At 44.2% G+C, this 22,308-nt stretch overlaps 1 protein-coding gene across 2 annotated transcripts in view; it reads left to right on the top strand.

Moving 5' to 3' along the window:
- znf438 (zinc finger protein 438) overlaps nt 1–22,308 on the top strand; it is a 46,193-nt gene that overhangs the window by 5,633 nt on the left and 18,252 nt on the right. For both annotated transcript variants that reach the window (XM_063484172.1, XM_063484171.1), the window contains exon 2: nt 20,453–20,537. The gene's annotated coding sequence lies outside the window, so the exon portion shown is untranslated. The remainder of the gene's footprint in view (nt 1–20,452; nt 20,538–22,308) is intronic.

Raw genomic sequence — 22,308 nt, 5'->3', positions numbered from 1 at the left:
CAGACGAGCTGTTAACTCTCAGGAACTTGTCCTCTGATTCAGTTGTGGTTTTGGGTCTGCCAGACCTCTTCCTGTCAGAGTTTGCCCCAGTTTCTGAGTGTCTTTTGATGGTGAAGGAAATTGTACTCGTTGACACCTTTGCAATTGCTCTGTAGGAAAAGCCTACATTTTTAGGTGTTATGATGCTCTGTCTCTCTCCCATTGTTAATCACCATTTTTGTAGCCACACAATACTTTCTGCACTACAATATTGTTCAACTGATGCTCATGAGGGTATGGAACCACAGTGTGTTCCAACACTGCTTTTATGCAGACAGAGGGGGTTGTAGGTAATCCAGGAAAGTTGGAACACCTGTAGGAATTAGTAGCATCAGCTTTCAAGACTTGATCAACCTCCATTGCTGCAGAACAGCTTTAAATTGTTAACCCATATTGTGTTCCCTGAAAAAGACCTTTTTGTATAATTCTGAAATCTATGTTATTTTTCAGTTTTGGGTAACCTTATCGTTTTTGAACCTCTGGCAGTTCACCACTTACCTTTGTACCATTTCAAGCTATTCATTAAACTTGAACGACTTGAATTGCAATGAATAACTGGAAAAACTGGGGTTTTCTAAAACTTTTGACCGGTAGTGTATGTATTAAAAATTCCAATTACGTGTGACCTCATATTCAAGGTCAGAGGTCAAGTTTTCTGAAAATCTCTGTAAATGCAGTAACTCAAAAAGGAAGTCACCAGGATTTAGAAATGTATATGATGGCTGCGTCTTGTAGCTAGACTAATTTAATTAGGACATTCCCCTAAAGTTTGCTCTGTTGTGTATCTTTCCTGTGGGTAACTGTTGTGGGACTTCCTGAAATATCAGTAAGATGCCACATGGCTTAACCCCGGGTAGAAGAATCATAGGGCTATGGCACGGGCACCCAGGATCCCCTCGAACAGTAGAATCTGAGCTAATAGACATCAGACCTGCATGGCTAGATAAGTGGCAAAATGTTTTGATTTGACCTAATTCGAGTGAAGTGGCCCTTTTGCGATGTGCAGAATGGCGCTCTCTGCCTTTAAGTGGCTGCTTTATGTTTGCCTTGCAAGGACTGTCTCATGTGACATGAGCGCAGGTCACTCCAGCTGAGCACGGCAGCGTAAACTGAGTGTGCACTTCATTTAGGCTAGCTGCCAGATTATGTGACATAGCCACTTATAAAGCTAATGACGTACTCATAAATCAGCTTTGATTGTGGCTTTGGTAAATCTGGGAAATGACTTGCATTTACTTTTATTGTTCATTTCACAGAGCAGCTTTCTGCTCACTTGGAAAATTGGTTAGCCTACACATTTTTCTTTTAAAGATTTTTCTTTTTTTTCGCCGACTCAGAGCCACGCTCTGGCCTACAGATGACTCAGCATGAGGAACACCCTCTCTGTCTTCCTACATGCACACAAGCACACACACACACACACACACATACACACACACACAGAGCATAGTTTGGCTGCAGCGACCTCCTTTATCACACAACTCACCGTGGGAAACATCTCACACTTTTAAGGTTCAACGATTAAAAAAAAAAAGAATTGTGCTACATGATAACATCTCCCACCACCCCCTGCTCCCAGAATATGAGCGAGGGGCTGGCATGCAAAGCCCAGCATCCAGCGTGTAAACATGTTTGAGCGCCAACAACCGGAGCATTTAGTTCTAGCCGGCGCGCAGCTTAGCTGTGGTTTCACATGTGGCTAGATGAGGATGGTGGAAGCAGGCAGAGGAAACTTAGATGCTTGTCTAACATTTCCGCTCAATCATAACCAAGATCAGGTTACCATAACGCACAAACACACACACATGCACACACCAGATTTCTGCACTCAGGCATCATTCTGTTTCCAAGCTTTGAAGTAACAGCCTAAGTAGTAGAGTAACAAAAAAAGACAAAGAAGAAGCTGAGAGCATTCCCAAAACTTGTTGACATTTTACACGAGGGATATGATAATACAGCCTAACATTCCGCCCGTCATTCTGCATGGATTAGCTCGCAGGTCGGACTGTGTAGCTGCTAATAATTGTGTTTTTCTGAGCTGAAACTTGCTGGAAGGCTTGGCCTACTTTCTCAGTTATGGTGCGTCTACATTATGGGCCCAATATACACCCTGCAAAACTGAATTAACATGCAGCTCTTTTCCTAAAAAGATAGAACTCTCCTGTGTGAGTTTTGAAAAGAAAACCTTAAAGTTTCTCATCCCATTTAGCCCACTCTCCCCCCCCCCCCCCCCCCCATTTTTTTTTAGTTCTATCTGAATTCTGTGCAGATGATATGCATTGCGTCTGTTAAGTGCTGCCCAAAGAAGTCAAGAGTGGCGGATTGAAGAACAAGGAAAGTGCATCTCTAGCCTGAATAATGAATAGGCGACCATATTGTGGATGGGGGAAAAAAAAGGAGGATGTGGTTCAGTAATAGTCTGGTGAGCATTTCTTTCTCGGCTAAATTGTTGGTCTTGCTAGACTCTTGTTTCCAAGAAAAGTTAATGAAAATTACATGTGAAGTCTAATGACTGACTGTTACAGGATTTGTAGGCTGCAGGCAGCTAAGGTATATTATTATATTAGGCTGCCCCTCTGAGTATTAGCATAGTTCCTGGCTGTGTTCCACTTCTAGCAAACCACTTTGGTCAAAAATGCCACCGAGTGCTTTGATGAGAGTAGACTTCAGTATCGACCCTGTACGGTAACGGTTACAGGGTGGTACTTTTTGGATTTGTCAGTGTGATGCGTCACAAGTCAAATCAGGTGCTTTATGATAACGAGTTTCAGTTACAGCTCTTACAGATCTAGTGAGAAAGTGTATATACCTTTTTCTGCAATACCTCCACACTGGGGTGCCCTTGATCAAAGCCCTTAACCCCAAGCTTAACCTCCAACTGAAAACAACTCTTAAAAATGTGTAGCAGGATGTTCTCTCTGTTTGTATATAAAGGTTTTAGGAAAAGGAAGCTGCGTTCTGCCACGATCATGAAGAAGTGGTTTAGTGGCCTAGCCCTGCTATGAGTTGGTGCAGTCATGGGGTTTTCTCATCATTCTCTATTTTTGTATTGGAGTTTTTTAAATGTGTATAGCAGGGTATTTTTAAAGGTCTAATTTTGCCGCAATGTTTTGCAAATACTGATGGTTGCTAAAGAAGAACAAGAGTATTTTTGAAGTTTAAAGTTATTTAAAAAAAGTCTCAGTTTCATTAAGTCTTAAGAGGAAATAAATGACATTTAAACTGGTTACTTTGGGCATAAATCCATAAGCATGAATCAAGTAGGTTTCATTTGTTCTGGTTCTTGTTGGCCCCTACAAAAACAAGGCATGGTGCTCCTACTACACCCCCCCCCCCCCCCCCCCCCCCCCAATCCTCCACTCTGTGTGAACCCTGTTCTGTTTTTCTACACATCTCGCAATAAAGCAGGACCCAAGTCATGACACTTAAAATTATCACTAATGTTGTGTAAGAAGCATTCTTTAGGGACTAGCAGGCAGTTTAATCTTACAGTTTAAGAGTTTGAATGCCATTCACAGTGCTGATTTTTAACTCTACTAGAGTAGCAGAGCTAACACACTTTGTTGTGTTGTTACCGGTGTTACAGTGTCTTATTTTCCTTGATATAAAATGTGAAATATGTCTAGTCTTCTCTTGTTCCAAATGTTGATATTATGTCATGTTTTTATGAGAAACAGAGAGCATAGGAGTTGTTCTAAATAATAAAATGGGGCTAAAGATATCAGCTTCTTTAAAATGCTCACCAAGCTGAACATGAGCATTTTAAAGAAGCCGATAAAGGAAAAGGGGCTAACGCTGGAGTTCATAGTTAGCCACAAGCTAGCAGCCTCGGTATGAGCAAACGATCCAAGCAGTTATGTGGAAACTTGTAGAGGCCAGTTATGTCCTGTTAGTTGGTGAAGTTACTGCAAAATGATGCACGTAACTGACATTTATTTTATGCTATCCTCTGTAAGTGTTAAAGTGATTCTTTGCTTTCTGCTCCGTAGAGCAGGTTAATTCCCGGTTAAATGTTTTGGCCTATATGAAGAGGGATATATTTATTTATGTCTGCCAGTCTAAGTATCTCACTTAGCTCCAGACATCAGGGAAAATGGAAGTCATTTTGGGCCTACGCGTGTTTATTCTGTTTGAGACGGGCTTGAGAATTTGAAACCCAAACCCACGCCTTGTCGTCCCTCCGAGGCCCCTCCCACTCCGGCGGCGGGCACGGCGCTCGCATGAAAGTTAGCAGAGAGGCGTTCGCTTTCATCCCCTGTCATTTGGCCATTTCCCAGATATACCATCTCACCTTCCCTCCCCTCTGCTCTCCTCTTGCTGCTCATTTCTCTGCCTGCCCTACCCACTGTCTCCTCAGCCTCTCATCTCTCGGCATATCTTTCCTCCAGACACATTTGTGTGTCTCCCTGCCTCCATCCCACAGCTATGATTTAGGCGTCAGGGCTGCTCCCACTCCTTCCCAGCCCTGGATCAAGTTACCCCGCCATTACTCAGACGTTCCCCCTGCGATGGTGCTCCATGTCAGGGGTGTAGCGGAGCCTGCCTGCCTCTCCAGACCTGCAGACTAGCTCAGTTCAACCACAGACGCCCCTGGTCAGTGGAGTCTCTCCAGCTATGGCACAGACTCCCTGGAAAATGATGCGGCGTGGTGGGCAGAGGGGTTAGTGTAGTTTTACTTTGGTTTCTATGTGGGACGCTGTCGTAACTCCAGCACTTGGGCTGCTTTCGCCTGGCCTGCAGAGCAAACGGGCTGCATTGGGGATCTTTTGTTGTTGTCGTTACCTGTTCACCCGCAAACACTAGACTGTGTACCGGCAGTGGACTGTGAGCCACACAACAAGCCCAGCCCTTCCATGCGTCACAAGTCGACTGGTGATTTGTGGGCCTCATCGTTTTATGGTTATGTAATGTCGGTTCCTTTGACGAGTAAAATGTCTTGTTAAAGCCCACACCGCCCTGTGCCCATAAAAGTGACTGATGCAGGCAGTATGAGGGCCTTGCTATCCCGTTAGGTTTGGTCTCCCATCCTAGACAGCGTGTCACGGGGCCTGGATGAGAGCTGTCCAGCTTGTGTAGCCAAAACATGACGCTGCAGAAATTTCACAGGCTTGGCTTTATCACTTGATTAATGCACGCTGAGTAAAACTGCTAAATCCACCGAGGAATTGTGGGATCCTATAGGTCTAATTTATGGCAGTCACTGGGGGAAGGCGTATACCTGTTTCTCTGCCCACGCCCCCTTTCATTGGGTGTAAAGTTTTATAGAGGCTATAGCATCCTACTCCCATTAAGCCTGTTGTGCACTTCAGTGGAGCCATAACTCCCTTTCTGCTATCGCCAAGCTTTTCAGCTCCTCTGTAATTTATTTAACTCTGACATATGGCTGTCCTGCACGAGGCAAGGTAGCATATCACAGCACAGGAAGGCCCGCTCAGGCTAGGCTAATCCTTTCTAATTGAAAGGGAGGCAGCGTTGTGGGCCAGTGCCTTGTACGTCGCTCATCTTTCTGCTTGTTTTACAGTAATGAGACATCTGGGGCCCGAGCGCAGAGCTGTTTGTAGTGGGAGAAGTGGTTCCCGAGCCCGAGGGCCTGCAGGGCTTTCGCAGACAGAACAACAGAGCTGACTGCTTGTTTGCTCCTATCTGTATGTGGGCATTTTTATTTTGCCCTAGCCGCCTTGGCACGGTGTCATCAGCCATGCTAATGTTAGATTTGATTTATTTCTTTGGAAAGAATAATACATTTGGGAAATTTAGGACAAGGATGAGGCTATTTAAGGGAAAGGGAGGACGTTTCATTGCCCTGTCTTCTAATATTAAGTTTGCATTCTCTACATCTCCTGTGTTGGTCTGTAGCCTGTTATTCTGAATATAAAGCTGCCAAGAGGCTGTCACTTAAGGTATAATTTGACTATAGGTTTTTTTAGCATCAGTACAAACTGAAGTTCTGTTTTACTTCAAATGTATTTACTTATTATTTATATTGTGTGTTGGCTGTAGTTTGTGTATTGAAGAATAAAATGGGTTTCTGTTAGTTAGACGGTGAAGAGCAGCAAGCCTAAAACAAAAACCTTGCAGGCTGGGCACTGTGGGTGTCATAGTGTCACTCAGTCACTTATAGCTCCAGGTTGGCCCTCAGTACAGCCTCACTGTTGATGAGGAGAGTAAGAGAAACCTTTTTCTTCTTTTCAACCACACTAATGTTCCTCGTTAGCTTATAGTTTAGTTGAAATTGACCAAAGTTTGACATGTTCTCAGGTTCTGCAGTTTTGACTGCAACTCAACTGATTTTCTCCATGTAGGCTGAATGCACTTAGCAATTTATACCATATGTAAGTATATAATTTTATGCCACCCAGCGTTTATTGTGATTTTTTCCCAATTGATTTGAGTAGAGTAGTAGATGTTTGTCCATAGGCTACAGCTAGTATAAGAGCAGGTTGATCCAACAAGAGAACTATATGGGTGCTTTTTCTGTTCCCGTATGTAATTTCTTGATCTACCACCAATCTAATTTTCCTTCCATTGTTTGTTGTGAGCTATAACTAGTTCTGTCTAGATGTTTTTAATATTTCCAAGGGAGTCTTGTAACCTTGTAAACTTGAGCTTGTTCCTTCCCTTTTGGTCCATCGATCCTGTTCTCTTCACCTCTTAAACATTGTCTTTAGGGAAAGGAAGAACTTTACCACAGTGACTTCATGTCCATCCTATTCTTCTGGATGTGATGTATCAGGAACACCAGGTGGAGATCCATTTGGACTCGAGGATGAACTGATTAGATTTCTCAAGATTTCACTTGGTAATCATAGCACATCTGGTAGTGATCTAACTGGTTAAAATGATAACGTAATGATAACAACATATTGTTTTGCACACATACACTTTCTTTGCTAAGACCGTACGTGCGTGTTTTTATTGTTATCATTCTTTTCTCCCAACTCGTCTGTGATCAGTTTCCTGGTGGGCAACCCTCCCTGAATCTGAAAGTTCAGTTGTTCTTCTGTTTTTTAAATCTACCGGCTGGCTCACCTGTCCATGTTGTTGCTGCTGCAGACGGATGTGGTCCCTAACTCCACTGTCATGGACTGCAGCCGGCAGCTGTAGTCGTTGGGCTCTGGAGGTCAGCTGTGAGTTGGAGGGCTACGCTCCTCTGTGCTGAGGCTGCAGAGCAGTAACTCCATGACATTGGAGTTGGAGTTAATTTGCAGCTTACTACTGAGACAAGAGGAGAAACTTGTAAACTAATATTTACAAGTTAGATCTACTCAATCTAGCTCAGTGGCAAACACTGTAATGTTTTCTTTGATGCCATAAGTAGGAACAGAGAGGGATCTGTGATCACATTTTCCCATTTGGTTCAATAATGAAATGGCAGCTTGAAGCTGTTGTGCCCATCTCTTAAATTCTTTGAAGTCCCCATAATGAGTCTTAACAGACATGGATTTACACTGCAGCATGACCGGTTGGCAGTCATTCTTGCCTTTCCCCCCCTCCCTCGTTCTACTACCACCTTGTTTATTTGCCCCAAGCTACAAGCAGTCACACTGTCCTTGCATTGCCATTTTCACACAGAAACGGTGACCTGGCAGTGCATTAAGGCAGATCTGCAGCTACACTTCGAATCCTGTTGGACACGCTGAACCCTGCGCGGCTCACCAGAGACCTCTAAATTACTGCTTTTCACAACCAGAAAAGCACCTTGCATGTTTGAGAAGAGCTTTTTTTCCCCTTCTATTTTCTTTTTCTTTGTTTGCAGTTATGTTTTTCTGTCTCAGTGGTAACTACACAAACGCACGCACCGAAAACACTTAAATCTGATATCTTTCCTTGTGCAATCAGATGCTTTTTTCTGTTAAAAGCAGAAGTTGGATCTCTCTCACTTCAGTGTGGAACACCAGCGTTACTTCACGTTTTATCCTGCTCAGGAAAATATATGCTCACACTCTAAAAGCCATGAGGCTAACCTCGGCACAGATATTTAAGACGCTTAAGGTTAATACTAAACTGCTGTAATCCAGTTTTTGGTTGGATTCAGAGCAGAGATAGCAGCGGTTCAGCATGTACCTGTCAGTACTAAATGATTGCTTATTTCCTGCCAGAGAAGAGTGGGGTTGGGGGGGTTGGGATGGAGTAATAGCAAGCAGCTGCCTCAGCTGGACCTTACCTTTCCTTTTTGTTAGCCTGCTGCTCTCTGAAAGCTAACCTGCATGCCAGAACGCCTACTCCCCCCCCCAAGTTCTGCCCTGGCTGTCCGAGATACTAAGCACTGTAGGTGGCACGTAATCTGGATGCAGCATGAGAGGGAAAAGGCTTGATCCACCTTGTTGAGTGAGAACTTCTTGTTGGGGTGTTTGGACAAAGCCTTGTCGTTTTGTCCTGAGAGGTTTTTTTTTTATTTATTTTTTTATTCATGCTGCTTTTCTCCGATTAACTAAATGCTCCAACGATCTGCCAAGTTTAAGCAGCCGGCGCGAGGGGCCATATTTATCACACAGAGAGAGAGGAGCAGTGCAGGGCAGTTGCACCGGCTATCACTCTTTCATTGGAAAACGATAAACATAAATCTGTGGAATGCATCCCTGTGATCTGAGTCCGTGGTGGATCAGGGAATGACGGGGAGTAGGAGAAGGCCCGATCTGCCTCGCCTTCCTCAGGCAGTAGAATTCGAAGGCTCTCTGGCTCTGTGGGGTTTGCTGACATTTTCTTTTTTGGGGAGGGGGCCCTTCAGCAAAGGCAGACAGTGTCACAAGTGCAAGATTGGTGCTTTAAAAAGTCAGTGAGGATGTGAGAGCTTCTCGGAAACCCCCTAAGCAATATAGAGGGACTTTGGGTAGGGCAAGGCTTTTCCCCATGAATCACAGCTAATTAACGAAGTAATTAAGATCGGAATCTCGGCTCACAGAATTGTCTATACGTTCAAATAGGCCATCAAATGGAAAATCCCTTCCATTTGTGAAAGGGCTAATTTAAAGCGTTCAGACCTTTTCCTCTCCATTTTTCCCTGCCGTGTGTCACACAAGGGACATCTGTTGAAAAGAGCACGGCAATGTTACGGTGAGTTAATGCGCTCTCCACTCCATCAGAAGCGCTGTTCATAATGCATTCGCTATACACATTTCAGCTTGAGTGAATTTATTTCAATAAATAATGTCACTCCAAGGACACACTTCGATCTTTGCACGGCGGCCACGCTCACCGTAAGCCACGCCGTATTGTTATCTCATTCCTCCTTGTGCCAAATGATAGATTAACAAACAGTTTAGAAACGGGGCACTGAGCATGTCTGCACTTTTATCATCTCCGCAGACTGCCAAAATAACCTCCTCCTCTTTATGATGGATGTATTTTCCAGTTTTATTCTGCTCCTACAAGCTGGACTGCTATCTTTAGGTATGGCCATAATGTTAGGGCTTACAGGGAATTTCATATAGTGGGCAAGAAGTGGATACGATTTATGGCTGGGATTATGTCCAGTGTGCTTTTTCTGGTAGGTGCTATTTAGGTGGTGCTAGCATGTACTGTTTAGACTTTTCCCTATGCCTGTCTCTTCCCTGAGTTTCTTCTAGAAGTAGAAAGCTTGTTGGGAATTAAGGGAAGTGTAAAAGAGATCGTGGATTGGTCAGTGGTTGACTGGTTGACCTCTAATGTGAAACTCATTCATGAAAAAAGGGCATTGTGTAGCATTGTTTCCCTGCAGTGTCTCTAAGGATTTTGAGTTTAGCTGCAGTTAGTTTAGTTTAGTTGTTTTTTTGGGGGTTTTTTGAGCAAGGGGGGGGTTGGAGTGCTGAGTCACCAGCTAACGCTTGGTTAGCAATGATAGGTCCATAAACTGTACAAGTGGAACACACAGATGAACATATCTGACAAATGAAATACTAAAATTTCATTCGCTAAAACTGAAGCATGAGCTTCTTGGGCAGGCTGTACCGCACAGCATGCTGTTTTTATTATGAGATTGTTCGATCAAAAAGGCTCAAAGGCATCAGCAGCACAGAGTGTGCACAGTTCAAGATGAGACTTAATGGAGGTGAGTCCAGCAGATGGCTACTGGCTAGATTTTTCCAGTTTTGGCACATTTGTCAATCAAGTTGTGACACTTTAAATACTATTAGGGAAAAATGCAAAAAATACCTCCTGTACGGTTTTGATGAAGGGGGAAATTGGCTATTGAGCCCATAACAAATTTTTGTACCTGACCCTAAACATGCTTATTTTGTCACTGATCTTGGTAATTTTAACATGGCCTGCGTTATACTTCACGTGTCTCCCTAGTCTGCTAGAGTACGCTTGGGTCCATTTTGGGGTCCAAGTGTCGTTAATTCTGTCATCAGACTGTGTCAACGAGGATTCATGTGGATGTCCACATCCGTGCCAGTTTGTTTCGAACGCAGACGCTCATCCACAGACACTTTACATTACAATGAACCAACTGCGCATGCACCCCAGGCGGTGGACTTCAAAAAGACCTCAAAGAAGTGGAACAGGAACGACTTTCAGTCCATCGGGCTTCCAACTCCCCAAAACCCATTGATTCACATTTGAAGACACCCTCAAGTGGGTATTTGATTAACTACAGTATTGGCTTTATTTTCCTGTTCTGGAAGTTACTGCTTGGTACACTGCTATGTACAGTTTTTCTCCTTCAAACTATTTGTTTCCCGGTCCTAAAGTTTTCCTACTTGAACTGGGACAGAATTGCATATATGTGTTATGTTTCAAAATGTTAAATCTTTATTACTTTGTGAATGTCTTTACTTTTTTCCTCTACCATCAGCAAGTCTGTGATTCCAAGAAAAATATCTCGAGATCTACTGAATACTGTGAATGTACTGTAGGTGTATAAGCAGTTGGATGTAGAATAATTGGGCAAGCAACTGAAAAAAATGGCTAATTTAATAATAATACCCAATAATTACTGGTGATGGCATTATTAATGAGAGGCTTTGATGAGAGTACAGCCATTTTTCACTATGTTCTGACATTTTATGGACACAACAAATGATTGATTCATCTTTAAAAGTAATTAGTAATGTTGCTGCTTTGGGCAGATTTCTAGTCTGACCATTATTTGAAATCGCAGCTTGTTAACTGTGAAAATCAAACAAGACAGTGATAGCTTGAAAAACACATTTCTGCTCATAAAGGCATTTAGCTCTCCTCATCCTCACTTTAAGCCCGTAAGTCTCAAACTGTGGGTCAACAAAAATTCAGCTTGGATGGTTTTTTAGTATTAATAATTCATAAAAATTGGAAAGTGGGGCATGTCAGAAAAAGTTAGAGAACTATTGCTACCAGCCACTAGCAGCTAGATTTCTAGTGATTGTTTGCAGCTTGCAAAGTGTTTAAAAGAACAAGTGGGTGGAGCTATAGCATGGGTACGTCTGCTTGAGGTGCCCGTCCATGAGATCTTTATTTCCCAGCAGAGCTTCGATTGCAATCTGAGGGAGTCCAAAATCATTAGTGCCTGTAAACCCAGATCCAGGTGATGAACACCAGAAGGGATCTGTCAGGCTGAAGGAGGGGTCTTATTGGACTTGGTTAGCCTGTAGCGGTAGCTGACAGATGCTGGGAGAGGTACCAGGTCAGATACCGGAAGGCCCACTCCCCTGGGATTAGTTTAAGACCATGGATCAACACTTTTGTCAGCCTCAAAATGATTCTTGCAAATTGTCAGAGGGGGAAGCAGTGCTCTACTTATACACGATACAGTGGGAATGCTGCTGACCTCAACTGATGATACGGTCAAGTGATGGAAGGAACACTTTAAGGATCTCCTCAATCCCACTGTCATGCTTTCCATAATGAAAACAGAGTCTGGGGGTGAGGCCAATGATATAGTTAATAGGGTTGTCACGATACTAGAATTTCAAAGTTGATATGGAGACCCAAGAAAATACTCTATACAGCTGGGAGGATTTTGACCGAGTTTAAAAAAAATTTACGTGTTGATTTTCAACTTATTTTCCCAATTATAAGTTAAATTTAACAAGAAAATTCTCTCTATCATGTATTTCCTGAGTTCCTATGGGCACTCGGTCTTGTTTGATGCCACTTGTGGGTCAGAGGACAGTGCAGGAATAGGTCTCTTACTGCAGGTTTTATTGGATGATAAATGCTCTCTGCTCAGGGCACAAAGCAAACCTCTGTTTCCTGAGCTGTCTTGTACAATTTGTGCTGAGCTCAGTGTAGTGCCAGAACATTTCCACTTATGTTTCACCTCGGTCTACACAAGTATACTGTGCTGAAAGATACACCAGGTCAAACCAGTGATGGGGAAGTTGAAGCAGAGCCTATGTTGAGCTTTTTTTAATTTTTCCAGTGCTTTTCTTGTATTATGTTTGAGCCCCTCATCAGCCTTGTGATCACGGATGTAGGCAGCAGAGATCTGGCTAGGAAGGCACAAGTGAAACTTTTCAGGTTCTTAAAAAGTTCTTCTGTGAAATGGCTTCATTTAGATCGGCGGAAATGAAGTTTACACTTTCAGGTAACAGTATGAATTTGCCACCAAACCTAAATCACTTCCTCTTCTCCTTCCTCTCGGTCTGGAAGGGGTTACTCTCCATGTTTCCTGTCTTAATTCCCAGAGCTCCGGCTACGTTCTGATTGCTTTCTTGATGTTAAACATTCCCAGGCTCTTATAACCCTCTAGCTTGCCTCCTCCATCCAAGAGCCGTCCCAGGTGAACGAGTGGGCGAACCTCCTGTTTTTAAGGATAAAATCTCCCCCTTTTTTTCTTCTTTTTTTTTTCTTCACTCGGGGTTGGAGATACTAGAGGGGACTGGCGGGGCAGGGAGCTGTGCGATGGGAAAGAATTCTTTCCCTGCATACCGTTTAGCTGCTGTAAGGCTGTGGGAAAGCATGTTTTCCCAACCATGCTTCATTTGAGGCAGCTTGTTACGAAATAAGTCCAAAAGGTTTCGATTGTACAGCTCATAGAGTCGACTGGTATTTTCTGAACATCACGGTTAACATGTGCTTCTCTTTTAAACTTCATCTCTTTATTCTTCCTTACGCGATTCCTTCCCACTCCCTTTCCCCTGGAGACACCTGATCGACGGCTGAGTTATGTTATCTGGCCTGAGTCAGCGCGGCCTTCGCATCAGTCATAAAACAAAACGGGATCCAGATTGCGCTAACATGCCTGCGTAGAGGCTGCAGTGTAGATGTGACCCAGGAGCAACACCGGGCCAAGCTGGACTATATTTAGCTCGGCGATGCTCCGGCTAATTGCCCTCCCAGGCCTAATCATTTCCAGGCTCTGCAGCTCACAAATGTCTGGAGGGGAGGCCAAACACCCACTAACCTCATGTTAAAGGGATGTCGACATCAATGGGGGATGTCGGAGCACTCCGCAGACAAGACAAATTAGCACAATATTCTTCCTTCTCATGCGCTATTAAGACGTTCTCTAAGCGGATTGGATTGAAGAGTCCAGCATTACTGTCTGCTGCAGTGTATTAATTGAATCTGTTTTCCTGCCTCTGTATCAGTAATGTGACGACTCTTGGCAGCATCCTCTGACGGCGACACTGCGAGCCCGTCTTCATTTCATCCTCGCTATTGAGGCCTGCTAAATCCCTCCGCTGCCGCCTCCTACAGCCAGCTTAGCAGCTTCCCCAAATGAGGAATGCGCCGGTGCCCCCACCCTGCTTGCCTCTCCTCAGCTGCGATGTGGCGTTGGTGGAAAAGTTTACTTTTCTGCGATTTGTTCTCACCACCAGCCCTCTCCCCCCCTGCGCGAGTTCCCGTCCTTGTCGAGTTGTGCTGCTTCCTGTGCGGTTCCTGTCCCAGAGACGTGCCCGGCGTTTCACCGGGGCACACTATGGCCTGGGTCAGGGGGGTGAGGGCTCTGTGCTGAGGGAGTGGGAAGATGACACAGTTTGGGTTGCCTCTCAGCCTGGTAATCGGCTCTAAGCTTCCTTCCTGGTCCAATTCCCAACGGCATGCTGGGAGATGGTGGTTTTCCAAGGCTGTCTCCATTATGCACACCTGGAGGTAGACCAGGTAGCGTGCCAGTAATGAAAATGTCACATAATTCAGTGAGCTGTTGATGGAAAGGAGAGGTGACAAAGTCACTGGCAGCACAGGAGTTGGATGCTGTGACCTCGCTGAGCAACTCTGGGATTTTAGAGTGTATATTTCATAGTGATGGTGGTCATCCTCACAGTTTTACAGCTACAACAATGCAAATCATATGAAGCTTATAGTGCCTCAGTGTCTTATCTAAGGTGGCCTTCTTTATTTTCTGACATACACTGTTACAGTGGTGAATTCAGAGTTTTAGACAACTTCTCTATTCTTATCTATGCCAAGGAGGTTTTTTGGTAGTTTTTGCTGACATTCTATTCGCAAACAAGTAGCTGGAAAAGTTTCAGATATACTGTGATCAAATTTTGTAGGGGTGTAGAGTGGGGTCATGTTAACAATCCAGTAAAGTCAGACTTACAATCCACCAAGGCCTTGAAGGTCAACTCAATGATTTGTTGGTTGAAAATGGACTAAAAGCCTAGAGACGTGATTCTTACATGTGCCCTTACATATAGAAAGGCCTGTATAAGAATGCTAAACCTAAAATTCTGTCCTAGACACACAGGGACAAGACCTAAAACAGCTGGTTTCATACAGTGGATGAACTAAGGTCCAGCATGAGATAAATATTAATTAGTTTGAACTGTCGTGCAAAGCTGCTCTTTTAAAGACCAAGAGTAAAATTAGTGAGCATGACTTGCTAAAAGTGAGACTATCTTTGTTGTTGCCGTGCAGTTTAGTTTTATTATGTTGTCTCCTGGATGCTGTCACAGCTTCCTGGCAGCACAGGACTATCATCACCTTCGATGAAAGATTTTGGCACGGGAGTCGTCATTGTCCTCCTCCTTATTTTCATCTGCAATAAGAGGTGAACCGCACGCGTTCAGTTATGCCATCTTTAGTATTTCATCTGCCTCTAAATCAAACACACTCACTTCCCTCTGTAGGAGGCGAACGCTGAAATGAGCAGCGTGAAATCTGTAAACAAAGCGGCTCATGCCAAAGAGATTTAATGTAGTGATAGTGACAGCTCTGCTAGGATTATCTGGCTGGATGATATTTTTGAAAAACAAAATACTGAGTGTGGATTAACCAAGCTTTCAGTGCTATTTGTTCCCCACAAAGTCAAACCCACAGAAAGTAAAATGATGGAATATTTCCTTAAATCAAAAAGCAGCAGTGTGATACTTTTCAGGTGACGGCGTTGTTAGAATAAAACAACATAACTGTTTTAGTTTTCCATTTAGGCAGAAGAGGGTGAAATCCGAGCTTGGCGCCTCAATGAAAGCTCATATGTGGCCGACTGTAGGCTGGTCTGTCCGAGGTGAGCTCGGAGACAGAATCAGCGAAGGATGGAGAGCGAGCGAGCGAGTGAACTGAGTTTGTCAGCTTTTTAAACCTTGAAATTGATTCTTCTTCTGGGTTCTTTTATTCTAATGACAGGCTAATCCCCCTCTGCTGTTTCCTTCTGTTATAAATAGAGCCTCTTATTTCCCTGCTCCGCCGTGCGCCGCTTCTGAAAATTAGCACTCATGATGAGTCTGCGCTCTCAGCAATCAATTTGCCACAGTAAGTCCTTCCAAAAAGGTTACCTGTGGCAACTGAGCCCCAGTCACGTTAACTTTGAATTTGCCGCTCCTGCCAATTTTGATTCGGCTAATTAAATAAATGGCTCCGTCTGGAGAGTCAGCTGAATGAAATGTCAAAATATTGATGTCGAACGCTGACGTGATTTCAGGGTGCTTGTCATAAGGAGAGGAGGAGCGTGGCTGGTAGAGGGGGTGTGTGTCAGCCTCAGGGCTACTGTAATCATATTAGTAGAGATCTGCTTATTTATGAGGCTGTAAGTTATTCTTGCTCAGCGTGGGCTATCCATCACAGTTTGGCTGTCTTATTCTGGCCTGCTACAGTCACACAGCTAAGAAGTGCAATAGCAGAGTATGTGATTATCAGATGGAGCTCTGTTATCTAGTCACTCACATCATGACGCTGGGGTAAACTGCTCAGAGTTAGCCCACCAGGCCTCTTTCTGGCCGAGTCATGTGACGCTAAAGGAATGTTTCTTTTTCTCTGCTCACGTTTCCTCCGCCTGCTTCCTTCTGACTTCACCTCTCACCTGCCGCCTCCTGCTCCCGCTAACAGGCTCAGAATGTCTAAAATTAAATACTTCATGCTTCATACAGTGTGTCTGACCGTGTCTAAAGGCAAAAGTGTTTATAGCTGTTCTAAATGTCCAAAGTTGAAAGTGGTGCAGAGAGCATGCCATCATCCTCCAGGCAGCATCCCACTGCCTCCTAAGTCTCTTTCCAAGAGCTCCTGTCTTTTTGTGTGCTTGATGCAGTGAGTCACAAAGATGGAAATAAAGGAGCCGGTGTACTCTTCAAAAAACAGAAGGCTGTCGGCAGGTCGGACAGCATCTGAACCTTCCTTCCTCCACACCTCTTGCTACGTGGCGTCCGAACATTTCTGCAGCTTTCTGCAGCACTCTCAGCTCGCAGCACTGCACATGGCTGTTCAGTTTTCATGTTTACAACCACGTGCATCACCACAAGTGGCTTCCGTGTGAAGCCGTGTGAAAACGTGTGTCATTATCCCCACAGTTACACAATTATCCCGTATCGCCTCTCCACGACAGCCGCAATGCCACCCCGCCTTCGAGTGCCACCATTTGAGAAAAAAAGGTGCAAAATGTTTCCGTCTGACGGTCAGAGGCACGTCATATAAACTAGTTGTTTTCAAGCACACTTTGAGCCCGAGGGTTCACACTCGTATGCAGCTGTTGGTGGAGTAGCAAAGAGCAGTATAGTGCACACAGTGCCATCCAGATCCTACTGTCAAATACATAAAGTTTATATTTAATTGAAAAGGTTTATGAAATGAAATACTTGGAATGCAGTGAGTCTACATATAGCATTAACTGCCCACAAAAAAGAAGCTAATTATGATAGAGTAAGTTCTTCTCGTATATTATTGGATAGAAGTTTACAGCCTTTAAACTCATGGCTCTGTCACTGCAATTTAAATCTTTTTCAGACATCCCCAGTTTTTACCAGGATGACCCTGCAGGAAACATACCCGTCACAGGACTTCCATAACATGTTGGCGCTATAAACTGGCTCTTTGGGTGACTGTTTCTGTTATTTATTCTCATTTTGTGTTGTGTTTAAGGCACAAGCAGGGGAAAAACCTGTGAGCACAGTCTAGCATCTGAATTTCAACTATAAACCTAACTATGTATTTCAGTTATTTGGCTACATTTTTTTGCTAACCAGTTATGCTTTATTTCATACACATCATCTAATGAAGACAAAGAGCTTCCTGTGGACGTTTCAGAATCTATATAGTCTAATTTGTGATAAATGAGATTTGCAGATGATTATTTTCTTTATTTTTTCTGTCACATTTGACAAGACGCACGCATTTGCTGTTGAATTGTCCGCTTTTGATAACTGGGACCCCCTGCTGATAATAACTTTTCTATTCTACTATGAACTACATCCAGTGGATCTGGAAAGGAAATGCAAATTCACAGCACCTTATTGAGCACATTTGGGTGTTTGTGTTGGCGACTCAGGCAGGTCTGTGGTGAGTCTGGCACGCTGTGGGGTCTCTGGGTTGCTCTGATAGCGCGTGTTCCTTTGAGGCCCCAGCATGCTGCGGATAACGACACCGGCCTCATCCAGAGTCTGATCTCAGGCCAGCTCGGAAGGAGCCAATATTTCGGGCTGCCAGGACCCGAGCATAATAAAGATACACCCACGGTTGATTGGTTGAGCACATGATCAGACGTGTAACATGGGTTTAGATAGCTGATAGTGCCGGTCCTCACTGCTCTGGTTCTTCGCTGGCACACGACGGCGCCGCCTGGATGCACCTTCAGAGAATGAGCCCACCCTTCTCGTCTCTCCTTGATCTCCTCTCGCTGTGCCTCTCTGTTCTTTCTGTGCCGCTCTTTCCCCCCCGAAACAGTCTTTCTTCTCAGCCTTCTCCCCTCCCAGTCTCTCATCAGATCCACAGGGCCAGATTTTTATCGCTTTTCTGCGAGTCCTGCGAGGGGAACCTTGAGGGTCTCAGTGGGATCAATTTAAAAGGGAAGCACTTGTCTCTCCTCCTCTCCTTGGCCCTCTCGGCTGATTGGGTCCGCTCGCCAGGAACTTGCAGGCTTTTGATCTCAACCACCCCCGTCATCACCCCCACCGCTGCTCAAAGTTTTTGTCAGAGCTTGGCTCTATGGGAGAGGGGAAAAAAATTTTTGTTCTACTTTCTGAGAAATGCTGGCCCCATCCTCTTTCTCTGCACCTGTGAGAGACCGAGTAACATTTTGTAAACCCACGGGGTGGTACTAACAATCTATGGTTTGACTGACTTCTCTTTGAAGATGTGAGAGTGATCCATCTCTTCAGGTGGAGGTACACCTAACAGGACCCGTAGTCTTCGAGCAGCTCGCTCAAACAACCTGTGAGAAGTTGCTGGGAGCTGCGATGCATTATTCACAGGGTGTTACAAAGAGAAGGGTACAAGGCGATGCCCGCGAGTGAACCCATGCTGAGCTGCACTGAAGTCGCTCCCCTCTTTGTAGGACATGAAGGAACAGTGACCCCGCAGCATGGGGACTACCTTTGATTACAATAAACATCCAGGGAGCGCTGTGTCCGGGGTTTTTGATAAAAGGGAATTACTTTATTAGAGCCTGGGTCTTACTTTTAGAATTTCTTATTGTTTTTCTCAAATTTTATTCGATTCAGTTAATGGTGGTGGAGCAAGAAGCAGAAACGTCAGGTTTGGTTACTATACCACTTATCACAGGATAGGTTCTAATCAAGATTTACATTTGATCAATTCCAGATACGACTTTGTCAGTCCTTTAAGGAAACATTCTCTGATTCCCAGTTAAAAGTAAAAAACTGTATCCAAAAAGCTCATTCCAAAACCTGTAATAAAGGCCAGTGTCAGTTATATTAACAGAAGTAATGCTCAGATATGTGACAGCAATAATGAAATGTACTATCATTGTGATATGGTGCCGTTACAGCTGGGTTTTTGTAGTCCTCCATATGATTATGTAAGTTTGTTGTGTAATGTAAGTGGTTTGCTGAGAGAAGGGCAGCGTGAACTCTGAGTGTGTCGGTTTTTTTTGGATAGAAGCCAGGCCTCGTCACCCTCCTCCTCATCCACCTCCTCCTCTGTCTCCTGCCAGGTCACCGAGGGTCAAACCAGAGTTTTTCTTGTCCTACCTCGCTGACCTCTTTCTCCTCTTGGGAAACCTCCAGTTACATCTCAGGATTAAAATTCCTGGTAAATTTAGCCAAACCAGGCCACAAGCCTCTTTTGCACGTTTGTTTTTCCAGGCCGTATCGCACGAGCGTCACCTTATTCCTCGCCAAACTGAGCTGAGTTTCTCAGCGGCTGAGAAGAAGGGCCCGAAAGTTCGAAGCAACGTGGTTTGTGAGCGTATCTCACTGTTCAGCGCCCCTTCTTTCCAGGGCTCTTGGGTCCCTGGGTGATGACATCATCGGCGTACTTGTGCACTAATTGAGGTTTAATGCTAGAGTAAAGCGAGTAGGGCTGTAATTTTCCCGCCCTGGCCTGGAATAGAGACGAAAGCTTTTCATGTGGTCGGGGCTAATTCAGGCTGCAGTGCTGCAGCTGCGGGACACCTCACACTTTTGTCCTCCTCTTTCTGCCTAGAGATTAGAAAAATATGGAAAGTAATATGACGGGCTTGGCAATGCCCAGGTTTAGACATACAGCAGAGCTCATATGAGGAGGCACCGCCTCATAGGTAGGTGCATTTAGGTGTACTAAACTTTTAAATCAAAGTTAAGGTAGTAGGTTTTCCACAACTTTTTAAAATTAGGCTGGGAAGAAACATTGCATCGATGAACTACAGTCACCCCTAATGATAAACAACACAACACCGCATGTCTTATACAGGCTGTCATTACAATCGTATGTACACAAAGCCTAGGTGTAATGGTGTTCATCCTCCCATCTAGGCAAACACAAATACACATGCACGCCGACACAAACACAGAGCTCAACCTGCTCTTTATCCTATCCGCCATATCAGGGGCTGTATAAACATCAGGTCTGTTTGAAGTAGAAGGCCTTAATCAAGTGTAATCACCGGCATCGCTTGCTGGTTACTGGGCTGCGAGGGGACGGGCAGAGAAGGAGGGCAAGACCTGCAGAGACACCTGAAAGCAGCAGGATAGACCAGAGCCGGTGTAATGATCCATATGACAGCAACAGATAACTGCTAACACCAAAACAACTATCATGTAAATCTCTTTGCTTTTACGTATTAAGCTTCTAAGCTGTAATGTCTGTGGACATAAATGAGAAATGTTTAAATCTTGACTTGTGCTGCTTTTCTTTCCTCTAGGTGGCGCACGTTGGTGGCATGTATAGAACTGGTTGGATAATCCCCCCCTTCTGCAACCTGCAAATTTAAGCGTGCAAGAAAATTTGTAAGTTCCAAAAGACTTTGATCACATGGAGCAAACCACTCCTTAACATATTGTTTCATGGGTGACAGCGGTTGATTTCACAGTAAGAAGCTTCTGCATTTTTATTTTAAGGACCTTTAAGTTGTTCATACTTATTGCATATTTGAACTGGCACTTCAACACAACACAGAGTTTGACATTGAAATTTCTTCTATTTCTAAATGATCGCAACATTTTTCGCCTTCTCACCAAGGTTCTTGTCGATGGCTCGTACCTCTGTCCGGCTTCGTGCAGGTCTACAGTCCTGTCATGTCCTTTGTCAGCTCTTTGGTCTTGCCCATGGTGCCTGGAATGGAAGAATTTTTTTCTGTGGACAGGTGTGGTTTATACCCAATAAGTTCAGATCAGATCTATTTGTAAGTGGTTGATTGGTTGATTGACTGTATAGACTAAGAACCTTCATAGTGTAGTGGTTTATACATTTGTCTAATGAGCAAGAAATCCACGCTTCAATTCCCGATGCTACTCCTCGAGGGGCGGTGACCCCCATCAGAGATCAGTCGCTGCTGAAGTAGCTCTACTAAAGCCTGTGGACTGGAACGAGCAAGAGACCGACCCACTAACCTACCCACCTGCTGAACAACAGTCACCACAGTAGGCTGTACACCCGGACAGACAAAGAGTTTATTGCATGATTTTGTCGGCCTGTTTTCTGATATATCGGTATTGGCATTTATATCAGACAAGAAAGGTAAAGAAGAGATGGGAGGAACCACGCTGTGAGGGTTTTGTAGTAGGTCCATCATGACCAACACCCAGCTCATCCAAGCAGAGTCGGGCAGAGTGTAAATGAGTAATCTGTGACTTGTTGTGACAAGATTATTTTTAAACTGCAGCGTCATTTTATCTTAATTTCAAGATTAGTCGAAATGTGAAGATTACAGTTGTCGTCTGCTGAACGTGGTCCTAATACTCCTCCACAGACTATTTAGATTTTAAAACAACTTTGTTTAACTTCTTGTCTCCTTGATAAGAGAGCAAAAGCATCTCGTTTTCATTCAGTCATCCAAACACTCGAGTGAGAACTTCTCCACGATAAATCAGAAATGATGCACAGCAGTGCACCAACACTTCAACAGAAGCTTTTTGGCATGCGGATGCTGAGCGGTCAGCCCTCGTATGGAGCACTTTTCTCAAGTGAGAATGGAAATAAGCAGTAGATGTCATTGCACATAGCATATCGGTGCCTCTGTAATGTACAGTGGCCCCGAGGTGCGATTTAGAAATGAAAGAATGTTTTGTGATTAACTCTCGGCACAGGCACGCACACATACACACACTGACTCCATTGTACCAGTCGGGTCTAACTGGCCTACGCCTGCGCCAAAGCCTGTTAACTCCAATCCAGAGCGTAGAGGCTGGTAATGAGCACTGTCAGAGCTGACATAACAACCTCCCGCTCTGGGCCTGAACGCTGGAGTCAGAGAGAGAGAGAGAGTGAGTGTGTCGGTCTGCGCCGGGCTGATCCTGATTCAGCTGCAGACTGACGGTCAGAACTCACCAGTCTAGTGTAATGTGTGCTAATAAAAAACCCTGTCTCCTTTAAATTCAGACTTTCTTTTCTACAAACTGTGACACATGGTGTGAGGTTAGACTTAAATGGCGTTAAAAATCAGACTTAAAGTATGAAAGACTTTACTTTTAATTCCCCCATACCTGGAAAGAATTACACTCTGCTTTGAAGCTTATTACTTAAGCTTTTAGACCACCTAATCAGAAGCAATTAACTGTT

Source organism: Pelmatolapia mariae, linkage group LG9, assembly GCF_036321145.2.
Source record: "Pelmatolapia mariae isolate MD_Pm_ZW linkage group LG9, Pm_UMD_F_2, whole genome shotgun sequence".
Lineage (NCBI taxonomy): Eukaryota > Metazoa > Chordata > Actinopteri > Cichliformes > Cichlidae > Pelmatolapia > Pelmatolapia mariae.
Note: the sequence above shows the minus strand (reverse complement) of the source record. Positions and strands in the feature narration are given on the sequence as shown.